Raw genomic sequence first — 27,701 nt, forward strand, 5'->3', positions numbered from 1 at the left:
ATCCTAACACTATCCCTAACACTATCCCTACCCCTAACTCTGAACCTAACCATAACCCTAACACTAACACCAACCCTAAACCTCAACCTAACCCTCACCCTAATCCTGACTCTAACCCTAAACCTCACCCTCACCCTAACCCTAATTCTAACCCAAACCCAAATCTAAACCTCACAGTAACCCTAACCCTAACCCACACCCTCACTGTAACCGTAAACATAAACCTTACCCTAACAATAACCCTAACCCTAATCCTAAGCCTCACCATAACACTAGCCCTAACACTAACCCTAAACCTCACCCTCACCCTCACCCTAATGCCAACCCTAACCTGAACCCTAAACCTCAACCTAACCCTAACCCTCACCCGCAACCTCACCCTCATCGTAACTCTAACCCTAACCCTAAGAATAACACTAACCCTAACCCTAATCATCACCATAACCCTAATCCTAAACCCCAAAATCACCCTCAGCCATACCCTTAGCCTAAGCCTTACCCTAAACCTAACCCTCACACTCACCCTCACGCTAACCCTAATTCTATTCTAACCATATCCCTAAACATCAACTTAAACCTCACCCTCACCCTAATCCTAACAATAAACCTAACCCTAACCCTCACCCTAAACCTCCACCTAACCCTAACTCTAACCCTAAAACTTACCCTCACCCTAACCCTAACCCTCACCATAAACTTCACCCTAACCCTCACCCTCAACATTACCCTCAACCTCACTGTAACTCTAACCCAAAACCTAACAAAAGGCTAAAACTAATCCTAAACCTAACCCTAAACTTAACCCTAACCATAAACCTCACCCTCAGCCTCACCCTCACCGCAAAATTAACCCTAACCATAACACAAACAATAACCCTAACCATAACTCTAAACCTAACCTGAACCCTAAACCTTGCCTAATCCTCACTCCCAACCTCACTCTCAGCTTAACCCTAAGAATAACCCTAACCCTAACCCTCACCTTATCCCAAACCCTAACAGTAACCCTAACCCTAACCGAAACCCTAACTCTAACCCCAAACCTAACACTAACCCTAACCCTAAACCTCATACTCACCATCACCTTAACCCAAACAATAACCCTAACCCTCACCATAACCCTAAGCCTAACCCTAACCCTAACCCTCACACTCAACCTCACCCTAACCCTAATCCTAAACATAAACCTATCCCCAAACCACACCCTCACCCTAACCCTCAACCTAACCCAAATCCTAACCCTAAACCTCATCCTAAACCTCACCCTAACCCTAACCTTAACCTTTACACTAACCCTAACCCTAAACCTAAACCTCACCCTAACCCTAAACCTAATCCTCACCCTCACCCTTACCCTCAACTTAACTTAAACCCTAACCCTAACAATAAACCTAACCCTAAACCTAACCCTAACCCTCGCACTCACCATAATTCTAACACTAACCTTAACCCTATACCTCACCCTAACGCTAACAATAAGCCTCACCCTCACTCTAGCCCTCACCCTAAACCGAATTCTAACCCTAAACCTCATCCTAACCCTCACCTCAAACCTAAAAGGCTAACCATCACAAAAGCCCTCAACCTAACGCTAAATTTAACCCTAAACCTCACCCGCACCTAACCCTACCCTCACCCTCACCCTCACCCTCCCCTTAACACTAAGCCTAACCCTAACTCCAACCCTAACCATAATGCTAAACCTCACCCCAACCCTCACCCTAACCCTCAACCTCACCCTAGCCCAAACCCTAAACCTAAGCCTAAGCCTAACCCTCACCCTAACTCTCACTCTAACCCTAACCCCAACCCTCACCCTAACCATAACCCTCTCCGTCACCCTCATCCTATCTCTAATCCTAACCCTAACCCTCACACTCACCCTCACCTTAACCATAGAACTAATCCTAACCTTAACCCTCACCCTCACCCTCACCCTAAACCTACCCTAACCCTAACCCTAACCATAACAATAACCATAACCCTCACCCTCAGCCTCATCCTCACCACAAACTTAATCCAAACCATAACACTAACAATAACCCAAACCCTCACCATAACCCTAACCCTAACCCTAAACCTATTCCTAACCCTAACCATAAACCTAAAGCTAAACCTGACCATAACCCTAATCCTAACCCTCACCCATACCCTTACAATAACCCTAACCCTAACCCTATGCCTCATCCATACCATATCCTTCACCCTAACCCTAACCCTCACCCTAACACTTACCCTCACACTAACACTAACTCTAACCCTAAAATTAACCCTCACATTAACCCTAATCCTAACCCTAAATCTCAACCTAACCCTCACCCTCACCTTAACATTAACACTAACACTAACCCTAAACCTCACCCTCACCCTCCCCCAACATTAAATCTAACCGTAAACCTCACCCTCACCGTAACACTAACCCTAACCCTAAACCCCAGCTTAATCCTAACCCTAACCCTCAGCTGCACCCACAACCTCACCGTAACTCTAAACCTAACCCTAACAATAACACTAACCCTAACCCTAACAATCACCAAAACCCTAATCCTCACCCCCACCCTGAGCCTCAACCTCACCTCAAACTTAACCCTAACCATACCACTAACAATAACCCTAACCCAAACCCTAATCCTAATCCTCACCCCACCCTCATCCTCAGCCTAACCCTAAGCCTAACCCTAACCCTAAGACTAACCCTCAACGAAACCCTAACCCTAACCCTAACCCTGTACCTAACCCTAATACTACACCTAACCCTAACCGTAACCCTAACCCTAATTCTCAGCTTCACCCTCACCCTAAACCAAAACCTAACCTGAACCCTCAACCTAACCCTAACCCTAACCCTAACCCTAACCTTCACACTCACTCTACCCTAACCCTATTACTAATCCTAACAGTATCCCTAAACCTAACCCTCAACGTAATCCTCACCCTAGCCCTCACCCTAACCCTAATCCTAACCCTAACCCTCACACTAACCTTAACTCTAAACCTAAACCTCACCCTCAGCCTAACCCTAACTCTAACCCTAACCCTAACACTAAACCTCCCCCTAACTCTAACTCTAACCCTCACCCTAACCCTAACCCTCACCCTCACCCTCACATTTAGCCTAACCTTTATCCTAACCCTAAACCTATCCCTAACACACACACTCACCCTCACCCTAACACTAATCCTAACCCTAACCCTAACCCTCCCCCTAACACTCGCCCTAACCCTAAACTCGAACACTAACCCTAAACCTCAACCTAACCCTCACCCTAACCCTAACTCTAACCTTAAGCCAAACCCTAAACCTCACCCTAACACTAACCCTAACCCTCATCCTCACCCTCACAGTAACGGTAACACTAAACCTAACCCTAAGAATAACCCTAACGCTATTCCCAACCCTCACCCTAACCATAACCCTCACTCTAACCCAAACCATCACCCTAAAACTTACCCTCAAACTAACACTAAACCTAACCCTAACACTAACCCTCACACTAACGCAAACACTAACCCTAACCCTAAACCTCAACCTAACACTCAACCTCACCCTAAACCTAATTCTAACCCTAATCGTAACCCTCACCCTAACCATCCCAATAACCCTGTATCTAACCCTCAACTTCACCCTCACCCTCAACCTAACCCTAACCCTAAAGCCCACACTTACCATCACTCTCATGCACGGCCTAAGCCTAACACAAACTCTAACCCTCACCTTAACCCCAACACTAACACTAACCCTAACTCCAACCCTAAACCTCACCCCCACCCTAACCCTAACTCTAATCCTAACCAGAAACCTAAACCTCATCCTAGCCCTAACCCTCACCCACAACCTCACACTCACTGTAACCGTAACCCTAACCCTAACAATAGCCCTAAACCTAACCCTAACCCTCATCCTAAAGATAACCTTCACCCTAACCCTAACCATCGCCCTAACACCCTCACCCTATCACTAACCCTAACCTTAACTCTAACCCTCACAATAACCCTAACCATCACCCTAACCCTAAACCTCCCCCTAACCCTCACCCTCATCCTAGCCCTCAACATAACCCTAACCTTCATCCTCACCCTAAACCTCACACTAAACCTAACACTAATCCTCAATAAAACCCTCACACTCACCCTAACCCTAACCCTCACACTTACCGGAACCCTCACGTTCAGCCTAACCCTCAACTTTACCTTTACCGACACCCTCACCCTAACCCTCAGCCTAACCCTAATCCTCATCCGAACCCTCACAATAACGGTAACCCCAACCATCACCTGAACCCTAAACCTCACCCTCACCCTCAGCCTCAGCCTAACATTGAGCCTAAACCTAACCCCAACCCTAACCCTAACACTAACCCTAACCCTCACCCTAACGCTCACCCTAACTCTAACCCTAACTCTCACCCTCACCCTAGCCCTTCCCCAAACGCTAAGCCTATGCCTAACCCTCACCCTAACCCCCACTCTAACCCTAACCCCAGCAATCACCCTAACGGTAACCCTCACCCTCACCCTCATCCTAACTCTAATCCTAACCCTAATCCTCATCCTAACACTCAGCCTAACCCTAACCCTAACCCTCACCTTAGCCCTAACCGTCAAACTAACCCTAACCCTCACCCTCACTGTAACCTGAACCGTAAACCTCACCCAAACCCTAAACTTAACCTGAACCCTAACTCTCACCTTAACACTACCCCTAACCGGAAACCTAAACCTAACCCTTACCCTTACACTCACCCTCAGCTTAACCCTTAGTCTAACCTTAACCCTAAGACTAACCCACTCACCCTAACACTAACCCTAATCCTAGTCCGAACCCTAACCCTAACCCTCACCCTCATCCTAAACCTCACCCTAACCCTAACATTAACCCTAACCCTAACCCTCACCCTAAACATCACCCTAAACCTAACCCTAAACTTCACCCTCAACCTCAACCTAACCCTAACCTTAAACCTAAACCTCACCCTAACCCTAATGCACACCCTCACCCTCACCCTCACCATAACTTTAATCCTAACCCTAACAATAACACTAATCCTAACCCTAACCCTAACCCTCACCCTCATCGTAACCCTAACCCTAACCCAAACCCTCAACCTAACCCTAACCCTAACCCTAACCCTAAAACTCAACCTAACCCTAACCCTAACTCTCACCCTTAGCCCCACCCTCACTGTAAACTTAACCATAACCATAACACTAACAATAAGCTAACCCTAACTCTAATCAAACCCTCACACTCACCCTAACCCTAACCCTAACCCTCACTCTATCCCTAAACCTAAGCCTAACCCTAAACCTCACCATAACCCTAAACCTAACCACCAACTTCACCCTAACCCTCATGCTAACCCTAATGGTCGTCACCGTAATCTAACCTTCACCCTCACCCTAACAATAATGTGAACCCTCACCCTTACCATAACCCTCACCCTCAGCCTAACCCTCAACTTTACTCTTACTGTCACCCTCATCCAAACCCTCACCCCAAACCTAACACTCATCCTAACCCTCAACCTAACCGTAACCCTAAACATCACCCTAACCCTAACCCTCATCCTCAGCTTTAGCCTCAGCCTAACCCTAAGCCTAAGCCTAACCCTAAACCTAAACCTCACACTCACCCTAGCCCTCACCCTAATCCTAATCTTAACGCTAATCCTCATCCTAACCCTTAACCTAACCATAACCGGAACCATCACTCTAAACCTAATCCTCATCCAAACCCTCACCCTCAGAGTAACCCTAAGCCTAAGCCTAACCGTAATCCTCACCCTCACCCTCACCCTAACCGTAACCCTAAACATCACCCTAACCCTAACCCTCATCCTCAGCTTTAGCCTCAGCCTAACCCTAAGCCTAAGCCTAACCCTAAACCTAAACCTCACACTCACCATAGCCCTCACCCTAATCCTAATCCTAACGCTAATCCTCATCCTAACCCTTAACCTAACCATAACCGGAACCATCACTCTAAACCTAATCCTCATCCACACCCTCACCCTCAGAGTAACCCTAAGCCTAAGCCTAACCGTAACCCTCAACCTCACCCTCACCCTAACCCTAATCCTAACCCTAAGCCTAACCCTAACCCTAAACCTAAACCTCAACCTCACCCTAACCCTAACCTAACATTAACCCTAACCCTAACCATAATCATAACCCTCACCCTCAGCATCACCCTCACCGCAAACTTAACCCAAACCATAACACTAACAATAACACTAACCCTCACCCAAACCCTAACCTTAAACCTATCCCTAACTTTAACCCTAACCCTAAAACTAAAACTGACCCTAACCCTAATCCTAACCCTCAACCTCACCCTCCCTGTAACCATAACCCTAACCTAACCCTTAAAATAACACTAACCCTAACCATATCCCTCATCTTAACCATATCCTTCACCCTACCTTTAACCCTCACCTTAACACTTACCCTTACCCTAACCCTAATGCTAACAGTAACACTAACCCTACCCCTAACCCTCACCCTCAGCTACCCCCTAACCCTAACTCTAACCCTAAACCTCCACCTCCCTCTAACCCTAACCCTAACCGTAACTCTAAACCTCAGCCTAACCCTAAACCTAAACCTCACTCTCACCCTAGCCCTCACCTTAACCCGAATCCAAACTTAACCCTCATCCTAACACTAACCCTAACCCTCACCTTCAGCCTCACCCTAATCCTAAATGTAACCCTAAACCTCAACCTAACCCTAACCATCACCATCACCATAACTCTTACCCTAACCCTCACCCTAACCCTAAACTTAACCCAAACCCTAACCCTAACCCTAATTCTAACCCTAAACCTAACCCTCACACTCACCCTAACCCTCACCTTAACCATAACTGTAACACGAACCCTAACCCTAAACCTCACCCTCAGTCTCATCCTAACCCTAACTCTAACCCTAAACCTCACCCTCATCCTAACCATCACCCTAAACGTAAACCTCATCCTAGCCCTAACCCTAAACCTCACCCTCACGCTAGCCCTCACCCTAACCCTAATCGTAACAATCATCCTAAACCTCAACCTCCCCCTCCCCATAACCATATATCTAACCGTAAACCTCACCCTCATCCTAACCCTAAACCTAACCCTAAACCCCACCCTAACTCTAACCATAACACACACCCTAACCCTAACCCTAACACACACCAGCACCCTCAAACTCACCAAAACACTAAACCTAAACTTAAAAATAACACTAACCCTAACACTAACCATCACCCTAACCCTATTCCTCACCCCACCCTCAGCCTCACCCTCACTGCAAACTTAACACTAACCATAACACTAAAAATAAACCTAACCCTAACACTAACACTAATCCTCAGCCCCACCCTCATCCTCACCCTAACTCTAAGCCTAACCCTAACCCTAAACCTAACCCTAAGCCTCAACTTCAACCTCACCTTAACCCAAACCTAACCTGAAACCTCACCCTAACCCTAAGCCTAACCCTAACCCTAACCCTAACCTTCACACTCACTCTACCCTAACCCTAATCCTAAACCTAACAGTATCCCTAAACCTAACCCTCACCCTAGCCCTCACCCTAACCCTATCCCTAACTCTAAACGTAAACCTCACCCTCACCCTAACCCTAACTCTAATCCTAACCCTAACACTAAACCTCACCTTAACACTAAATCTAAAACTCACCCTAACTCTAACCCTCACCCTCACACTCAGCCTAACCCTAAGCTTAACCTTAACACTAACCCCAACCCACTCACTCACCCTCAACCTAAACCTAACCCTAACCCTCACCCTAAACCTGACCCTCACCCTCAAACTCATCCTTAGCCTAACCCTAAGCCTAACCCTAAACCTAACCCTAACCCACACACTCATCATAAACCTCACCCTAATCCTAACCCTAACCCAAACTCTAATCATAACCCAAAACCTAAACCTCACCCTAAACCTAACCTTAACCCTCACCCTCACTGTAAGGGTATCCCTAACCCTAACCCTAACAAAAACCCTAACCCTAACTCTAACCCTCACCCTAACCATAACACTCACCCTAACCCTAACCCTCACCCTAACACTTACCCTCACCCTAACACCAACCCTAACCCTAACACTAACCCTCACACTCACCCTAAACATCACCCTAACCCTAAACCTCACCCTAACCCTATCCCTAACCCTCAACCTAACCCTCAACCTAACCCTAACCCTCATCCTCACCTTAAACCTCACAATAACCCTAACACTAATCCTCAATCTAACCCTCACCCTCACCCTAACCCTATCCCTCACACTTACCGGAAACTTCACACTCAGCCTAAACCTCACCTTTATCCTTACCGTCACCCTCACCCTAACCCTCAGCCTAACCCTAATCCTCATCTGAACACTCACCTTAACGGTAATCCCAACCATCACCCTAACCTTAACCCTCACCCTCAGCCTCAGCCTCCGCCTAACATTAAGCCTAACTCTAACCCCCAACCCTAACCCTAACACTAAACCTAACCCACATTCTAACGCTCACCCAAACCCTAACCCTAACCCTCACCCTAGCCCATAACCAAACCATAAGCTTAAGCCTAACCCTCACCCTAACCTTCACTCTAACTCTAACCCTAACACTCACACTCACCCTCACGCTCACCCTCAACTTAACTCTAATCCTAACCCTAACCCTAACACACCCTCACCTTAACCTTAATGCTAATCCTAACCCTAACACCAACACTCACCCCCAAACTAAACATCAACCTTACCCTAACCCTAACACTAACCCTAAACCTAACCCTCACCCTAAACCTAACTCTAACCCTAAACCTCACCCTCACCCTATCCATAACCCTAACACTAATCCTAAACATCAACCTAAACCTAAACCTTTCCGTAACACTTACCCTCACCTTAAAACTAACACTAAACCTAACACTCTCACTAATGCTAACCATCACCCTAAACCTAAACCTCACCCTAACCCTAAACCTCAACTTCATCCTAGCCCTCACCCTATCTCTAATCCTCATCCTAACCCTAAACCTCACAGTAACACTAACACTAATTCTCAATCTAACCCTCACCCTCACCCTAACCCTAACCTGAACCCTCACCCTTACCATAATCCTCACCCTCAGCCTAACCCTAACCTTTTATCTTACTGTCACCCTCATCCTAACCCTCACCCTAAACCTAATCCTCATCGTAACACTCACCCTAACTGTAACCCTTACCATCACCCTAACCCTAAACCTGACCCTCACCTTCAGCCTCAGCTTAACCCTAAGCCTAAGCCTAAACCTAACCCTAAACCTCACACTCACCCTAGCCCTCACCCTAAACCTAATCCTAACCCTAACCCTCATCCTAACCCTCAAGATAACCATATCCTGAACCATTATTCTAAACCTAAAACTCATCCCCACACTCACCCTCAGCCTAACCCAAAGCATAAGCCTAACCCTAACCCTAACCCTCACACTCAACCTCACCCTAAACTTAATCCTAACACTAAACCTAAACCTAAACCTCAACCTAATCCTCACGCTAACCCTAACTCTAACCCTCACTCTCACCTTAGGCCTCACCCTCACCCTCACCCCAAACCTAACACTCACCCTCACCGTAACCCGAACCATAACCCTCACCCTAACCCTACCCCTAACCCTAAAGCTAGACCTCACCCTAAGCCTAACACTAAGCCTCACCCTCACTGTTGTACTCACCCTAACATTAATTGCAACCCTAACCCTCATCCAAACACTCACCCTAACCCTAACCATAACCATCAACCTAACCCTACACCTAATTCTAACCCTCAACCTAACACTAACCCTGACTCTCACGGTAACCCTAACCCTAACCCTCACCCTAACCGTAAACCTAATCCGAACCTTAAACCTCACCCTAACCCTAACCCTCATACTCACCCTATCCCTCATCCTAAACCTAATCCTAACCCAAACCCTCATGTAAACACTCACCATAACCCTAACCCAAAATCTCACCCTAAACCTAGCCCTAATCCTAACTCTCAACCTAAACCTAAAACTCACCCTCAACATAAACCTAACCCGAAATATCACCCTATCCCTAAACCTAACCCTAACCCTAAACCTCACCCTAAACCTAACCCGAAACCTCGCCCTCATGCTAGCCCTCACCCTAACCCTAACCTAAACCTAACCCTCATCCTAACCCTCACCTTAACCATAACCCTAACCCTAACCGTCACCCTAACCCTAACCCTCACACTCACCCTCAGCCAAACCCTCACAATAACCCTTACCCTAACGCTAATAATAACCCTAAACCTCACCCTCACCCTAAACCTAACCCTCACCCTCACCCTCACCCTCAGCCTATCCCTAAGCAAAACCCTAACTTAACCCTCACACTCACCCTCACACTGACCCTAATCCTAATCCTAAACCTAAACTTAACCCTCATCCTAACCTTAACTCTCACCCTAATAACCCTAACAGTAACCCTAACCCTAAACCTCACCCTATCCCTCACCCTAACCCTAACGCTTAACCTAAACCTCACTCTCACCCAAGCCCTCACCCTAACCCTAATCCTAAACTTATCCCTCATCCTAAACCTCTCCCTAACCCTAAACCTAACCCTCACCTAACCCTAAACCTCACACTTATCCTCACCCTCAGCTTAACACTTAGACTAAACCTAACCCTAAGCCAAACCTAAACACTCACCCTAACACTAACCCTAATCTTAATCCTAACCCTAAGCCTAACCCTCACCCTCATCCTAACCCACACCCTAAACCTAACACTAAACCTAACCCTAACCCTCATCCTAACCCTCACACTAACACTAACACTAAACCTAAACCTCACCCTCAACCTCACCCTAACCCTAACCCTAACCCTAAACCTCACCCTAACCCTAAACCTCACCGTCACACTCACCATAACTCTAATCATAACCCTAAAAATAACACTAATCCTAACCCTAACCCTAACCCTCACCCTCACTGTAACCCTAACCCTAACCCTAAACCTCACCCTCACCCTCACCCTAACCCTAACCCTAACCCTAAAACTCACCCTAACCCTAAACCTAGCCCTAACAAAAACCCTAAACCTAACCCTAAACCTCACCCTCACCCTCACCCTAACCCTAACCCTAACCCTAAAACTCACCCTAACCCTAAACCTAGCCCTAACAAAAACCCTAAACCTAACCCTAAACCTCATCCTAACCACAAACTTCACACTAAACCTAACCCTCACCCTAACACTTACCCTCACCCTAACACTAACCCTTACCCTAACATTAACCCTCACACTAACCCTAACCATCACCCTAACCCTAACCCTAATCCTAACCCTAACACCAACCCTCATCTTTACCCTTACTGTCACCCTCACCCTAACCCTCACCCTAACACTAATCCTCATCCTAACCCTGACTATAATGGTAACCCCAACCATCACTCTAACCCTAACCCTCACCCTCACCCTCAGTCTCAGCCTAAACCTAAGCCTAAGCCTAAACCTAACCCTAACCCTCACCCTCACCCTAGCCCTCTCCCTAACCCTAATCCTAACACTCATCCTAACCCTTAACCTAACTATAACCCTAACCATCATTCTAAACCTAATCCTCGACCCCACCCATACCCACAGCCTAACCGTTAGCCTAAGCCGAAGCCTAAACCTAATCCTTCACACTCACCCTTAATATAAACCTAATCCTAAACGTAACCCTAACCCTAATATTAAACCTCAACCTAACCCTCACCCTAACCCTAACCCTTACACTAACCCTAAACTTAACCCTCCCCATAACCCTCCCCCTAACCCTAACTCTAAACCTAAACCTCACCCTCTCCCTCACCCTAACCCTAACTCTAACCCTAACCCTAACACTAAACCTCACCCTAACCCTAACCCTAAACCTCACCCTAACCCTAACCCTGACCCTCACCCTCACCCTCACTCTCAGCCTAACCCAAAGCCTAAACCCAAATCTATCCCTAACACAAACACTCACCCTCACCCTAACCCTAATCCTAAACCTAACCCTAACCCAACCTCTAACTCTCACCCTAACACTAACCCTAACACTTACCCATATCTTAACCCTCATCCTCAGTCTAACCATCACCTTTACGGCACCATCACCCTCACCCTAACTCTAACACTCATCCTAACCCTCACCCTAACCATAACCCTAACCATCACCCTAACCCTAACCCTCACTCCCAGCCTCACCCTCAGACTAACCTAAGCCTAAGCCTAACCCTAACCCAAACCCTCAACCTCACCCTAGCCCTCACCCTAAACCTAATCCTAAACCTAACCCTCATCTTAACCCTCAACCTAACCCTAACCCTAACCATCACCCAAACCGTAATCCTCACACCCAACCTCAACCTCAACCTGACCCTCCACCTCAACGTAACTCTAAACCTAAGCCTTAGAATATCATTTACCCTAACCCTTACCCTAACCCTAAACCTCAACCTAACCCTCACCCTAACCCTAACCTTAACCCTAACCCTAACCCTAACCCTCCCCCTAACCCTCCCCCTAACCCTAACTCTAACCCTAAACCTCCCACTCACCCTAACTCTAATCCTAACCCTAAAACTAAACCTCACCCTGACCCTAACACTAACCCTCACCCTCACCGTAACTCTAACCCTAACAATAACACTAATCCTAACCCTAAACCTAACCCTAACTCTAATCCTATATCTAACCCACACCCACAGCCTCACCCTCACTGCAAACGTAACCATAACGATAACACTAACAATAATCCTAACCCTAACCCTAATCCTAACCTTCATCCTCACGTAACCCTCATCCTAACCCTAACCCTCACCCTAACCCTAACCCTCACCTTTACCATAACCCTAACCCACATCCTAACCCTCACCCTAACCCTAACCCTAAAACTCACCCTAACACTAACACTAACCCTCACCCTCACCCTAGCCCTCACCTTAACCCTAACCCTTACCCACACCCTCACCCTCACCATAACACTAATGCTAACCCTAACAATAAAACTAACGCTAACCCTAACCATAACCCTCAACCTCACCTTAACCCTCACCATAACCATAGCACTCACCCTCACCATAACCCTAACCCTAACCCTCACCCTAACCCTAAACCTAACCCTAACCCTAAACCTCACCCTAACCCTAAACATAACCCTCAACTTCACCCTAGCCCTCACCCTAACTTTAATCCTCATCCTCACCTTAAACTCACACTAAACCTAACACTAAACCTCAATCTAACACTCACCCTCACCGTAACCCTAACCCGAACTCTCACACTTACCATAACCCTCATTCTCAGCGTATCCCTCACTTTTACTCTTACTGTCAACCTCATACTAACCTTCACCCTAAACCTAACCCTCACACTAAACCTCACACTAAGTGTAAACCTAACCATCATCCTAATCCTAAACCTCACCCTCAACTTCAGCCTCAGCCTAACCTTAAGCCTAAGCCTAACCCTAACCCTAAACCTCACACTCACCCTAGCCCTCACCCTAACCCTAATCCTAACCCTAACCCTCATCCTAACCCTCAACCTAACCATTACCAGAATCATCGCTCTAAACCTAATCCTCATCCCCATATTCACCCTCAGCCTAACCCTAAGCCTAAGCCTAACCCTAACCCTAACCCTTACCCTCACACTCACCCTAACCGTAACCCTAATTCTAACCCTCAACCTAACCCTAAACCTAAACCTCAACCTGACTCTCACCCTAACCCCAACCCTAACCCTAACCCTCACGCTCACCTTCGTCCTAACCCTCACCCTCACCCCAAACCTAACCCTCACTTTCACCATAACCCTAACTCTAACCCTCACCATAACCCTACCCCTAATCCTAATCCTAAACCTCACCCTAAAACTAACACTAACCATCACCCTCACACTAGCCCTCACCTTAACCCTAATTGTAACCCTAACCCTCATCCTAACCCTCACCCTATTCTTAACCCTAACCATCACCTTAACCTAAACCTAATTCTACCCCTCAACCTAACCCTAACCCTGACCCTCACCGTAACCCTAACCCTAACCCTCACCCTAACCATAAACCTAACCTGAACCCTATACCTCACCCTAAACATAACCCTAACCCTCACCATCACCATAGACCACATCCTAACCCTAACCCTCATGCTAACCCTCACCCTGAATCTAACCCTATACCTCACCCAAACCCTAGCCCTAATCATAACCCTCAACCTAACCCTACACCTCACACTCAACATAACACTAACCCTAAACCTCAACCTGTCTCTAAACCTAACCCTAACCCTAAACCTCACCCTGAACCTAACCCTAACCCTCACCCTCAAACTAGCCATCACCCTAACCCTAATCCTAAACCTAACCCTCATCGTAAATCTCACCCTAACCATAACCCTAACCCTCACCCTAACCCTAACCCTCACCCTCACTCTCAGCCTAACCCTAAGCCTAACCCTAACCCTAACCCTAACCCTCACACTCACCCAAACCCTAATCCTAAACCTAACCCTATCCCTAACCCTAACCCTCACCCTCAGCCTCACCCTAACCATAACCCTAACACTAACCCTAACACTAACCCTCACACCAACCCTCACCTTAACACTAACTCTAACCCTAAACCTCACCCTGACCCTAACCCTAAGTCTAACCCTAACCCAAACCCTAAACCTCACCCTAAACCTAAACCTAACACTCATCCGCACACTCACAGTAACTGTAACCCTAAACCTAACCCTAACAATAACCCTAACCCTACTCATAACCCTCACCCTAACCATAACATTCACCCTAACCCAAAACCTCACCCTAACACTTACCCTCACCCTAACCAAAACCCTAACCCTAACACTAAACCTAACACTAACCCAAACTCTAACCTTAACCTTAAACCTCAACCTAACCCTCAACTTCACCCTAACCATAACACTAACCCTAACCCTCAACCTCACCCTAAACCTCCCCCTAAGCCTATATCTAACCCTCATCCTCACCCTCACCTTCACCTTAACACTAACCCTAAACCCCACCGTAACCCTAACCCTAACCCTGACACTCATGCTCGGCCTAAGCCAAAGCCTAAGGCTAACCCTAACACTAACCCTCACCCTAACCCTAACACTAACGCTAACCCTAACTCTAATCCTAAACCTCACACTCACCCTAACCCTAACTCTAACCCTTACCCTAAACCTAAACCTCATCCTAACTGTAACCCTCACCCTCACCCTCAACCTCACCGTAAACGTAACCCTAACCCTAACCCTAACAATAACCCCAACCCTAACCCTAACCCTCATCCTAACCATAACCTTCACCGTAAACCTAACCCTCACCCTAACACTTACCCTCACCCTAACACTAACCCTATCCCTAACACTAACACTCACACTAACCCTAACCATCACCCTAACCCTAAATCTCACCATAACCCTAACCCTCACCCTCAACCTAGCCCTCAACCTAACCCTAACCCTCATCCTCACCCTAAACTTCACACTAACCCTAACACTAATCCTCAATCTAATCCTCACCCTCACCCTAATACTAACTATCACCCTTACCATAACCCTCACCCTAACCCGAAAACTCACCTTTATGCTTAACGTCACCCTCATCCTAACCCTCACCCTAACGGTAACCCCAACCATTACCCTAACCCTAACCCTAACTCTAACCCTCAGCCGCAGCCTCAGCGTAACCCTAAACCTAAGCCTAACCTTAACCCTAACCCTCACGCTCACCCTATTACTCACCCTAACCCTAATTCTAACCGTTACCCTCACCTAATACTAACGATCGTCCTCACCCTAAACCTCACACTAAGCATAACCCTAATCCTCAATCTAACCCTCACCCTCACACTAACCCCTAACCCTCACCCTTAAACTAACCCTCACCGTAACCTTAACTCTCACCCTTATCTTAACCCTCACCCTCAGCCTAACCCTCAAATTTAACCTTACCATCACCCTCACACTAACCCTCACCCCAACCATAAACCTCAGCCTAACCTTAAAGCTAACTGTAACCCTAACCATCACCCTAACACTAACCCTCACCCTCAACCTTAACTTCAGCCTAAACCTAAGCCCAAGCCTAACCCTAACCCTAACCCTCACCCTCACCCTAGCCCTCACCCAAACCCTAATCCTAACCCTAACCCTCAACCTAACGCTCACCCTAATCCTAACCCAAACCATCACCCGAACACTTATCCTCACACCCATCCTCACCCTCAGACTAACCTTAACCCTAACACTAAACCTCACACTCACCCTCTCCCTAACCCTAAACCTAATGCTAACCCTAACCCTAAACCTCAACCTAACCCTCACCCTAAACCTAACCCTAATCCTAACCCTAACACTAACCCTGAACCTAACCCTCCCCCTAACCTTAACCCTAACCCTTACCCTAACACTAACCCTCACACTAACCCTAACCCTCACCCTAACCCTAATCCTCACCCTAACCCTAACTCTAACCCTCACCCTCACCCTAACCTTCATCCTCACCCTAATCCTAACCCTAAACCTCACCCTCAGCCTCACCCTCCTAGCAAAGGAAACCTTAACCATAACACTAGCAATAACCCTCACCTTAACCCTGATCCTAACCCTCACCCTCACCCTAATCCTAACCCTAACCCTCACCCTAACCCTAACCCTCACCCTCACTATAACCCTAAACCTCATCCTAACTTCAATCTAAACCAAATCATCACCCTCACTGTAACACTAACCCTCACCCCCACCCTCACCCTCAGCCTAACCCTAAGCCTAAGCCTAACCCTAACCCTAACCCTCACACTCACCCTCACCCTAACACTTATCCTAACCATAACCCTCACACTCACCCTAAACCTTACCTTCACTTTCACCTTAACCGTAACACTCAGCCTAACCCTCATCCTAACCCTCACACTAAACCTAAACCTCACCCTAACCATAACCTTAACCCTCAGCCAAACGCACTTCCTAACCCTAACCCTAACCCTCAACCCAACCCTAACCATAACCTTAACTCTAACCCTCACCCTAACCCTAAACCCCACCCTCACCCTCACCCTCAGCCTAAACCAAACCCTAAAGCTAAACCTAAACCTAACACTCACACTCACCCTCACCCTAACTCTAACACTTAACCTAACCCTGACCTTCACCCTAAACACAACCCAATCCCCAACCCTCACCTAACCCTAACCCTGTCCCTAACCCTCACCCTAACCCTCACTCTCACCCTAACCCTAACCCTCACCCTAACCCTCACCGTAAACCTCAGCCTAAACTTAACCCTCATCTTCACCCTAAACGTCACCCTAACCCTTACCCTCACCCGAACCCTAAACCTAACCCTCATCCTAAACCTACCCTTAACCCTAACCCTCACCCTAACCTTAATGCTAACCCTAACCCTAACCCTCACATTAACCCTAACCCTAACCCTCACGCTCAACCTAACCCTCAGCCTAACCCTCATCCTAACCCTAACCCTAACCCTAACCCTCACCCTAATCTTAATGCTAACCCTAACCCTAACCCTCACATTAATCCTATCCCTATCCGTCACGCTCAACCTCACCCTCAGCCTAAACGTAACCCTAACCCTAATCCCAAACTAAACATTCCCCTCACCCTAACGCTAAACCTAATCCTAACCAAAAGCCTCACCCTAATCGTAAACCTATCCCTAACCCTCACCCTAACCATAACCCTAATCCAAAATCTAATCCTCACCCTAACCCTTAACATCACTCTAAACCTTTCCCTCACCCTAACCCTAAATCATCAGTCTAACCCTCATCCTAACCCTAACCCTAACCCTCACCCTAACCTTAACCCTAACCTTAAACCTGACCCTCACCTAAAACCTAACCCTCACCCTCAGCCTCCACCTCACCCTCACGCTCACACTAACCCTCACACTCACCCTCACCCTAGCCCTCACCCTAACCCTAACCCTCATCCTAGCCCTCACCCTAACCGTAACCCTAACCATCACCCTAACCCTAACCCTCACCCTCAGCCTCAGCCTAACCATAATCCTAAGCAAAACCCTAACCCTCACCCTCACCTTAGCCCTCACAGTAACCCTAATCCAAACCATAACCCTCATCCTAACCCTCAACGTAACCATAACCCTAACCATCACTCTAAACCTAAGCCTCATCCCCACACTCAGCATCAGCCTAACCCTAAGCCTAAGCCTAAGCCTAACCCTAAACCTCACTATAAACCTAACAGTAACCCTAACCCTAACCCTAACCCTAATCCTCACAATCACTGTCACCTTAAATCAAACCCTAACCCTAAACCTAAACCTCATCCAAACCCTCATCCTAACCCTAAATCTCACCCTGACTGTAACACTAACCCTCATCCCCACCCTCACCCTCAGCCTAACCCTAAGCCTAAGCATAACCCTAACCCTAACCCTGACACTCACCCTCACCGTAAATAATCCTAACCCTAACCCTATCCCTAACCCGAAACCTAAACCTCACACTCACCCTAAGACTAACACTAACCCTAAATCTCACCCTCAACCTAACCCTAAGACTAAACCTCATCCTAAACCTCACCCTAACACTAACCCTCACCCACAACCTCACCTTCACCATAACTCTAACTCTAACCCTAACAATATCACTAACACTAACACTAACCCTAAACCTAACCCTAACCATAAACCTCACCCTCACTTCGAACTAAAACCTAACCATAATACTAACAATATCCCTAACCCTAAACCTAAGACTAACCCTAACACCAATCCTAAATCTAACCCTAAAACTCAACCTCACCCTAAACCTAACTCTAACACTAACCCAAACCGTAAACCTCACCCTAACCCTAACCCTCAACCACACCCTCACCCTCACCATAACTCTAACCCTAACCCTAAACCTAACCATCACCCTAACCCTAATCCTAACCCCACCCTCACATTCAGGCTCACACTATGCCTAAGCCTAACCCTAACCCTAACACTCACTATATCTCTAAACATAATCCTAACACTAACCCTAACACTAACCCTAATCCTGACCATCACCCTCACATTAAACCAAACCCTAACCCTAACCCTAAGCCTAAGCCTAACCCTCATCCTCACCCTAAACCTCACACTAAACCTAACCCTAATCCTCAATCTAACCCTCACCCTCACCTTAACCCCTAACCTCCAAAGTTACCCTAACCCTCACCCTCACCCTAACCCTCAAACTTATCTTAACCCTCACCCGCAGCCTAACCCTCAACTTTACCCTTACCATCACCCTCACCCTAACCCTCACCCTATCCCTAAACCTCATGCTAACCTTCATCCTAATCTAACCCTAACCATCACCCTAAACCTAACCCTCACCCTCAACCTCATCCTCAGCCTAAGCCTAAGCCTAACCCTAACTCTAACCCCCACCCTCACCCTAGCCCTCACCCTAACCCTAATCCTAACCCTAACCCTCATACAAACCCTCACCCTAACCTTAACTCTCACCCTCCCCCCCCTCCCCCTCACCATAACTCTAACCCTAACCTTAACAATAACACTAATCCTATCTCTAAACCTAACCCTAAAGCTAATCCTAAACCTAACCCTCACCCTCAGCCTCACCCTCACAGCAAAGATAATCTTAACCATAACACTAACAATAACCCTAACCCTAAACCTAATTCTAATCCTCACCCTCACCCTAACCCTAATCCTAACCCTAACCCTCACCCTAACCCTAACCCTTAGCCTCACCTTAAGCCTAATCCAAATTCTAAAACTCACCTTAACACTAATCCTCACCCTAACCATAACCCTAACCCTCACACCTACCTTCACCCTCAGCCTAACCCTAAGCCTAAGCCTAACCCTAAACCTAAACCTCACACTCACCCTTACCCTAACCCTAATCCTAACCCTAAGCCTATCCCTAACCCTCAACCTAACCCTAACCCTCACCTAACCCTCCCCTTAAACCTAACTCTAAACCTAAACCTCACCCTCAACCTAACCCTAACCCTAAACCTCACCATAAATCTCACCCTAACCCTAACCCTCACCCTCACCCTCAATTTAACTCTAACCCTAACCCTAACAATAACACTAACCCTAACCCTAAACGTAAACCTAACCCTAACCATAAACCTCACCCTCATCGCAAACTAAACCCTAAACATAACACTAACCCTAACCCTAACCCTAATTTTAACCCTAACCCTAAACCTAACCCTAATTCTCAACCCCCCATCAACCTCAGCCTAACCCTAAGCCTAACCCTAACACTAACCCTAAACCTAAATCTCACCCTAAACCTAACCCTAACTCTAACCCTAACCCTAAACCTCACCCTAACCCTAACCTAACCCTCACCCGCAACCTCACCCTCAACGAAAATCTAAACCTAACCCTAACAATAACACTAACCCTAACCCTAACCATCACCCTAACCCTAATCCTCACCCCCACCCTCACCCTCAGCCTAACCTAAGTCTAAGCCTAACCCTAACCCTAACCCTCACACTCACACTCACCTTAAAACTCACCCTAACACTTACCCTCACCCTAAATCTCACCGTAACCCTAAGCCTAACCCTAAACCTCACTCTCACGCTAACCCTCACCCTCACCCTTACCCTCATACGAACACTAACTCTCAGCCTAACCCTCATCTTAACCCTAGACCTAAGCCTACCCCTCACTCTAACCTTAACGCTAACCATAAAGGTAACCCTCATATTAACCCTAACCCTCACACTCACACTCAACCTCACCCTCAGCCTAACCCTAACCCTAACCCTAAGTCAAAACCTAACCCTCACCCTCACCCTCACCCTAACTCTAAACCTAACCAAAACATTCAACCTAATCCTAACCCTATCCCTAACCCTCATGCTAACCCTAAACATAATCCTAAAACTAACCCTCACCCTAACCCTAACCCTTACGCTCACCCTAACCTTAACCCTCACACTAACCTTAACCTTAACACTAACCCTCACCCAAAACCTCACTCTCACCCTCAACCTAAGCCTCACCGTCACCCTCACCATCACTCTCACCCTAACACTCACCCTCACCCTAACCCTAACCATAACCCTAACCCTCACCATAAACCTAACTCTGACACTCACCCTCACCCTAAGCTTAAACCTACACCTAAGCCTAATCCTACACCTAAACCTCACCCTCGCCCTCACCCTAAACCTAACCCTTACCCTAAACCTAACCCTAGCCCTCACCCTAACCGTAACCCTAATCCTCCCCCTCACCTTAACCCTAACCCTAATGCTAACCCTAACACTCACCGTCACAGTAAACCTAAACCTAACCCTCACCCTAAACCTAACCTTAACCCTCATACTATCCTTAACCCTCACCGTCACCCTAAACCTCACTCTAACCCTTACCCTAACCCTAACACTAACACTAAACCTCACCCTAACCCTCACCCTATTCCTAAATCTAAACCTAACCCTCACCCTAACGCTCACCCTAACCCTCAACCTAAACCTAAACCACACCCTCACCCTAACCCTCACCCTAAAACTTACCCTCACCCTAACCCTAACATTAACCCTAACACTAATCCTCACCATATCCCTAACCCTGAACCTTACCCTAACCCTCACTGTCACCTTAACCCTCACCCTAACCCTAACTGTCACTCTCACCCTAAAACTCACCCTCTCCCTAACCCGAACCCTCACCCTAACCCTACCCTAAACCTCACCCGAATCCTAATCCTCACCCTAAACCTAACTCTAAACCTATCCCTCATACTAACCCAAACCCTCACCTTAAACCTCACCCTAACCCTCATGCTAACCCTAATCCTCACACTAACCCTAACCCTAACCCTAATCTTCACATTAACCCTAACCCTCACACTAACCCTAATGCTAACCCTACCCCTACCCCTCACATTAAACCTAACCCTAACCCTTACCCTAGCCCTATCCCTAACCCTCACCTTCCCACTAACACTCAATGTCCCTGTCACCGTAACTCTCACCCTAAACCTAATACTCACCTACACCCTCACCCTCACCGTCACCCTCACACTAACCCTCACCCTCACCCTAAACATCACCCTAATCCTAACCCTCACCCTAAACCTAACTGTAATCCTCACCCTAAACCTAAATCTCAACTTAAACCACACCCTCACCCTAATCCTCACCCTCACACTAACCCTAATCCTAAGCCTTTCCTAACCGAAACCCTCACCATCATCCTCACCCTCACCCTAACAGTAACTCTAATCCTCACACTTACCCTAACCCTCACCCTAACCCTAACCCTCACCCCAACCCTAACCCTAACCCTAACCATCCCCCTAACACAAACCCTCCCCCTAACCCTCACCCTAACCCTAACGCTAACCCTAACCCTCACCCTCACCCTAAACCTCACCCTAACCCTTTCCCTCACATAAAACTAACCCTAACACTAACACTAATCCTCACTCTAATCCGAACACTAATCCTCAACCTAACCCTAATCCTCCCCTTAAACCTCACCCTCAACCTAATCCTCACCCTAACCATAACCCTAAGCCTTTCCTAACTGAAACCCTTACCCTCACCCTAACGCTCAGCCTAACCCTCACCCTTACCCTCACCCTAACCCTAACCCTACCCCACATCCTAAACCTCACCCTCACCCTAACCCTAACCCTAATCATCACCTATCCCTAACCCTAACCCTAACCCTCACGCTAAACCTCATGCTCACCCTAACCTTAATGATAACATTAACCTTCAACCTCACCCTAAACCTCACGCTAACCCTTACCATCACCCTAACCCTCACCCTATCACTAATATAACCCTAACACTCACCCTCAGCCTAACCCTCACCCTATCCCTAACCCTAACCCTAACTCTCACCCTGAACTTCTGCCTCCACTCAACCTAACCCTAAACGTAACACTAATCCTAACCCTAACCCTCATCCCCAACCTCATGCGAACCATAACACTAACCCTAAAGCTAAACCTCAATCTCACACTCACCTTAACCTTAACTCTTACCCTAAAAATAACCCTAACCCTTACCCTAACCCTCTCCCTAAACCTAACCCTAACCCTAAAACTCACCCTAACCTTAATCCTTACCCTAAACATCACACTCACCCTCAACCTAACCCTCACCCTTACCCTCACCCTCACTATCACACTAACCCTAACACTAACACTAACCCTCACCCTAAACATCACAGTCACCCTAACCCTCACTCTAACCCTAACCCTCAACCACACCATAACCCTCCCCGTCAACCGAACCCTCACCCTCATCCTAACACTCACCCTCACCCTAAACCTCACCCTCACATTCAACATCACCCCAACGCTAACCCTTACCCTAACTATAACCCTGAACCTAACCCTAACCCTCACTCTTATCCTCACCCTAAACCAAACCCTAACCCTAAACCTCATCCTAACACTTACCATATCCCTAAACCTCACCCTCACCCTCACCCTCACACTAACCCTAACCCTCACACTAACCCAAACCCTAACCCTCACCCTCACCCACAAACTCACCCTAAACCTAACCCTAACCCTAACCCTCATCCTAACTCTAATGATAACCCTAACCCTTGGAACCCTTATCCTCACCCTAACCCTCACCCAAATGCTAACCCTAACCCTAATCCTAAACTTAACCCTCACCCTCAACCTCACCGTCACCCTAACCCTAACCCTAATCCTAACACTCATCCTCACCTTAACACTCACCCTGACCAAAAACATCACCATAAACCTAACCCTCACCCTAAACCTAACACTAACCCTCACCCTAAACTTAACCCTCCCCCTAATGCTCTCCCTATCCCTAACACTAACCCAACAATTCACCATCACCCAAACCCTCACACTAACCCTTATCCTCACACTTACCCTAATCCTAAACCTCACCCTAACCCTCAGACTAACCTTAATCCTCACCCTATCCCTAACCCTAACCCAAACCCTCACTCTAACCCTCACCGTAATCCTTACCCTCACCCTAACAATAACCATCAACCTCACCCTAAATCTCACCCTAACCCTTACCCTAATCCGTAAACTAACCCTAAACCTAAACCTAACCCTCACCATCACCCCAACCCTCACCCTAACCCTTATCCTCACAATAACCCTATCTCTCACCCTAAACCTAACCCTTATTCTCAAAAGAACACTCACCCTCACGCTAACCCTCTCCCTCACACTAAACATCACCCTAACCCTAACACTCACCCAAACCCTAACCCTAACCCTCACCCTCACCCTAACCCTCACCATGACCCTAAAACTTACCCTAACCCCAACCCACACCCTCACCTTAAACCTCACCCTAACCCTAACCCTAACCCTTACCTAACTGAAAACCTCACCCTCACCCTAATCCTCACCCTCACCCTAGCCCTCACCCTAAAACTAACCCTCACTCTAACACTAACCCTAAACCTCACCCATACCCTACCCTTAACCCTAAACTTGACCCTAACACTCATCCTAACCCTAACTCTAAACCTAATGCTAACCCTAAATCTCACACTCACCCTAACCCTCACCCTATCCCTTACAGTCACCCGAACCCTAACCCTAACCCTCACAGTAACCGTAAACCTTCCCCTCAGCCTAACACTCACCCTAAACCTAAACCTAAACCTAAACCTCACCCTCACACTAACCCTCACCCTAACACTTGCCCACACCCTCACCCTAACAGTAACCCTAAACCTATACTTCACCCTAACGCTCACCCTTACCCTAACCCTCACTCTCACCCTAACCCTCACCCTAAACGTTACCCTCACCCTAACCCTTACTCTAACCCTAAACCTAACCCTCACACTAACCTAAGCCTAACCCTCAGCCTAAAACTTTGGCTAACCCTAAATCTAACCCTAACCTTCACCATACCCCTAAACCTAGCCCTAAGCCTAACCCTCACACTAAACCTAACCCTAACCCTCACTCTAACCCTCACCCCAAACTTAACACTAATCCTAACCCTCATCCTCACACTAAACATCACCTTAACCCTTTCCTTCACCATGAACTTAACCCTAAGCCTAAACCTAATCCTCACCCTAAACCTAACCCTCACCCACACACTAAACCTCACCCTCACCCGAACCCTCACACTCACCTAAACCTCACCCTAACCCTAACATTACCCCTCTACCTAACCATCACCCTTAGAATAACACTAACCCTAACCCTCAACCTAACCCTAACCCTAACGCTAACATTCAAACTCACCTAAACCTAACCCTAACCCTAATATTACCCCTCTACCTAACCATCACCCTAACCATAACACTAACCCTAACCCTCACACTCACCTAAACCTCACGCTAAACCTTACATTACCCCTCTCCCTAACCATCACCCTAACCCTACCCTAACACTAACCCTCACCCTAAACTTAACCCTATTCCTAAACCTAGCCCTCACCCTCAAACTAGCCCTAACCCTAACTCTAACATTAACCCACACCCTAACCCTAACCCTAACCCTAACCCTCAACCTAACCCTAACCCTAACCCTCACACTAACCTAAACCTGACCCTAACCCTAACATTACCACTCTCCCTAACGATCACCCTAACACTAACCCTAACCCTAACCCTCAACCTAACCCTAATCCTACGCCTCACCCTAACCCTCAAACAAACCCTAAACCTAATGCTACCCGTCACCCTAACCCTAACCCTCAACCTAAACATAAACCCAGCTTAACACTCACTCTCGCCCGAATCCTCACCTTAACTTTAACACTTACCTAACCGAAACCCTCACCCTCAACCTCACCCTAAACCTCACCCTCAGCCTAGCCCTCACCCAAACCTAACCCTAACCCTCATCCTCACCCTCAACCTCCCCTTCAACCTCAGCATTACCCTAACCCTAACCCTAATCCTAACCCTAACCTTCAATCCCACACTCACCATAACCCTGACTCTAAACCTAACCCTCAACCTCACCCTAACCCTCACCATCACGCTAATGCTCACCCTAACCCTAAATCTCTCCCTAATCCACAACCTAAACCTAACCCTCACCCTGACCCTCATCCTAAATTTAACCGTAACCCTAACCCTCACCCTCACCCTTACTTTAACCCAAACCCTCACCATAAACCTAACCCGTACACTAACACTAACCCTCACAATAACCCTAACCCTAGCCCTCATCCTCACCCTCACCCTCAACCTAACCCTAACACTAATCCTAAACCTAACCCTAAATCTAAACTTCACACTAAACCTAAACCTTACACTAACCCTAATCCTCACACTAAACCTAACAGTTACTCTATCCCTAACCCTACCCCTCAGCCTAACCCTCACCGTAAACCTAACCCTAACCCTAATCCTCACACTATCCCTAACCTTAACCCTAACCCTCACCCTAACCCTCATCCTCACCCTAACCCTAATGCTAACCTTAATCCTCACCCTCACCCTAACCCTCAACCTTACCCTTACCCTCACTCTTACCCTTACCCTCACCCTAAGCCTAACCCTCACCCTCGCCCTAACCCTAAACCTCACCCTCACCCTAACCCTAACCCTCGCCCTAACCCTAAACCTCACCCTCACCCTCACCCTAACCCTAACCCTCACCCTAACACTAACGCTCACCCTAACCCTAACCCTCACTCTTACAGTCACCCTCACCCTCAGCCTAACCCTAATCCTTACCCTAATCCTAACCCTCACCCTCACCCTAACTCTAACCCTAACCCTAACACTCACCCTCAGCCTAACCATATCCCTAACACTCACCCTAACACTAAAACTCACCCTATATCTCACCCTCACCCTAACCCTAAACCAAAACCTTACCCTCAACCTAAACTTCACCCTAACCCTAACACTAACCATAACCCTCATCCTCACAATAAACCTCACCCTATACCTTACCCTCACCATAACCTTAACCCTAACCCTAATCCTCAACCACACCTAACCTTCACCCTCACCTGAACCTTCACCCTCACTCTCACTCTCACCCTCATCCGCACCCTAAACATCACCCTAACACTAACACTCACCCTCATGCTAATCTTCACCATAACAGTAACCCTAATCGAAAAGAAACCCTCAACCTAACCCTCACACTAACTCTCACCCTGACCCTAGCCCTCACCCAAACACTAACCCTACACCGAACCCTAATCCTCACCTTCACCCTAACCCTCACCCTAACCCTTACCCTCACACTAACCCTAACCCTAAACCTAATCATAAACCTTACACTAGCCGTAACCCTCATCTATCCATAAACCTAAACCTAACGCTAACCTTCACCCTCACACTGACCCTCACCCTCACCGTAACCCTAAACCTATTCCTAATCCTAACCCTCACAATCACCCTCAACCTAAACCTAACCCTAACACTAACCCTCACCCTCACCCTCACCCTCACCAAACACAAACCCTCATTCTAACCCTAAGCTCAGCTTAACCCTCACCCTCAACCTAATCCTCACCCTAACCCTAACCCAAACGTAAATGTTACCCTCACCCTCACACTAACCCTCATCCTCACCTTAGCACTAACCCTAACCCTAATCCTAACCCTAATGCTCACACTACCCCTCTCCCTAACCCTAAATGTAACCCTAACCCTCACACTCATCCTAACCCTCACGCTCAGCCGAATACTCACC

Source organism: Dipodomys merriami, unplaced genomic scaffold (assembly GCF_024711535.1).
Source record: "Dipodomys merriami isolate MVZ:Mamm:240054 unplaced genomic scaffold, mDipMer1.0.p SCAF_74, whole genome shotgun sequence".
Taxonomy (NCBI): domain Eukaryota; kingdom Metazoa; phylum Chordata; class Mammalia; order Rodentia; family Heteromyidae; genus Dipodomys; species Dipodomys merriami.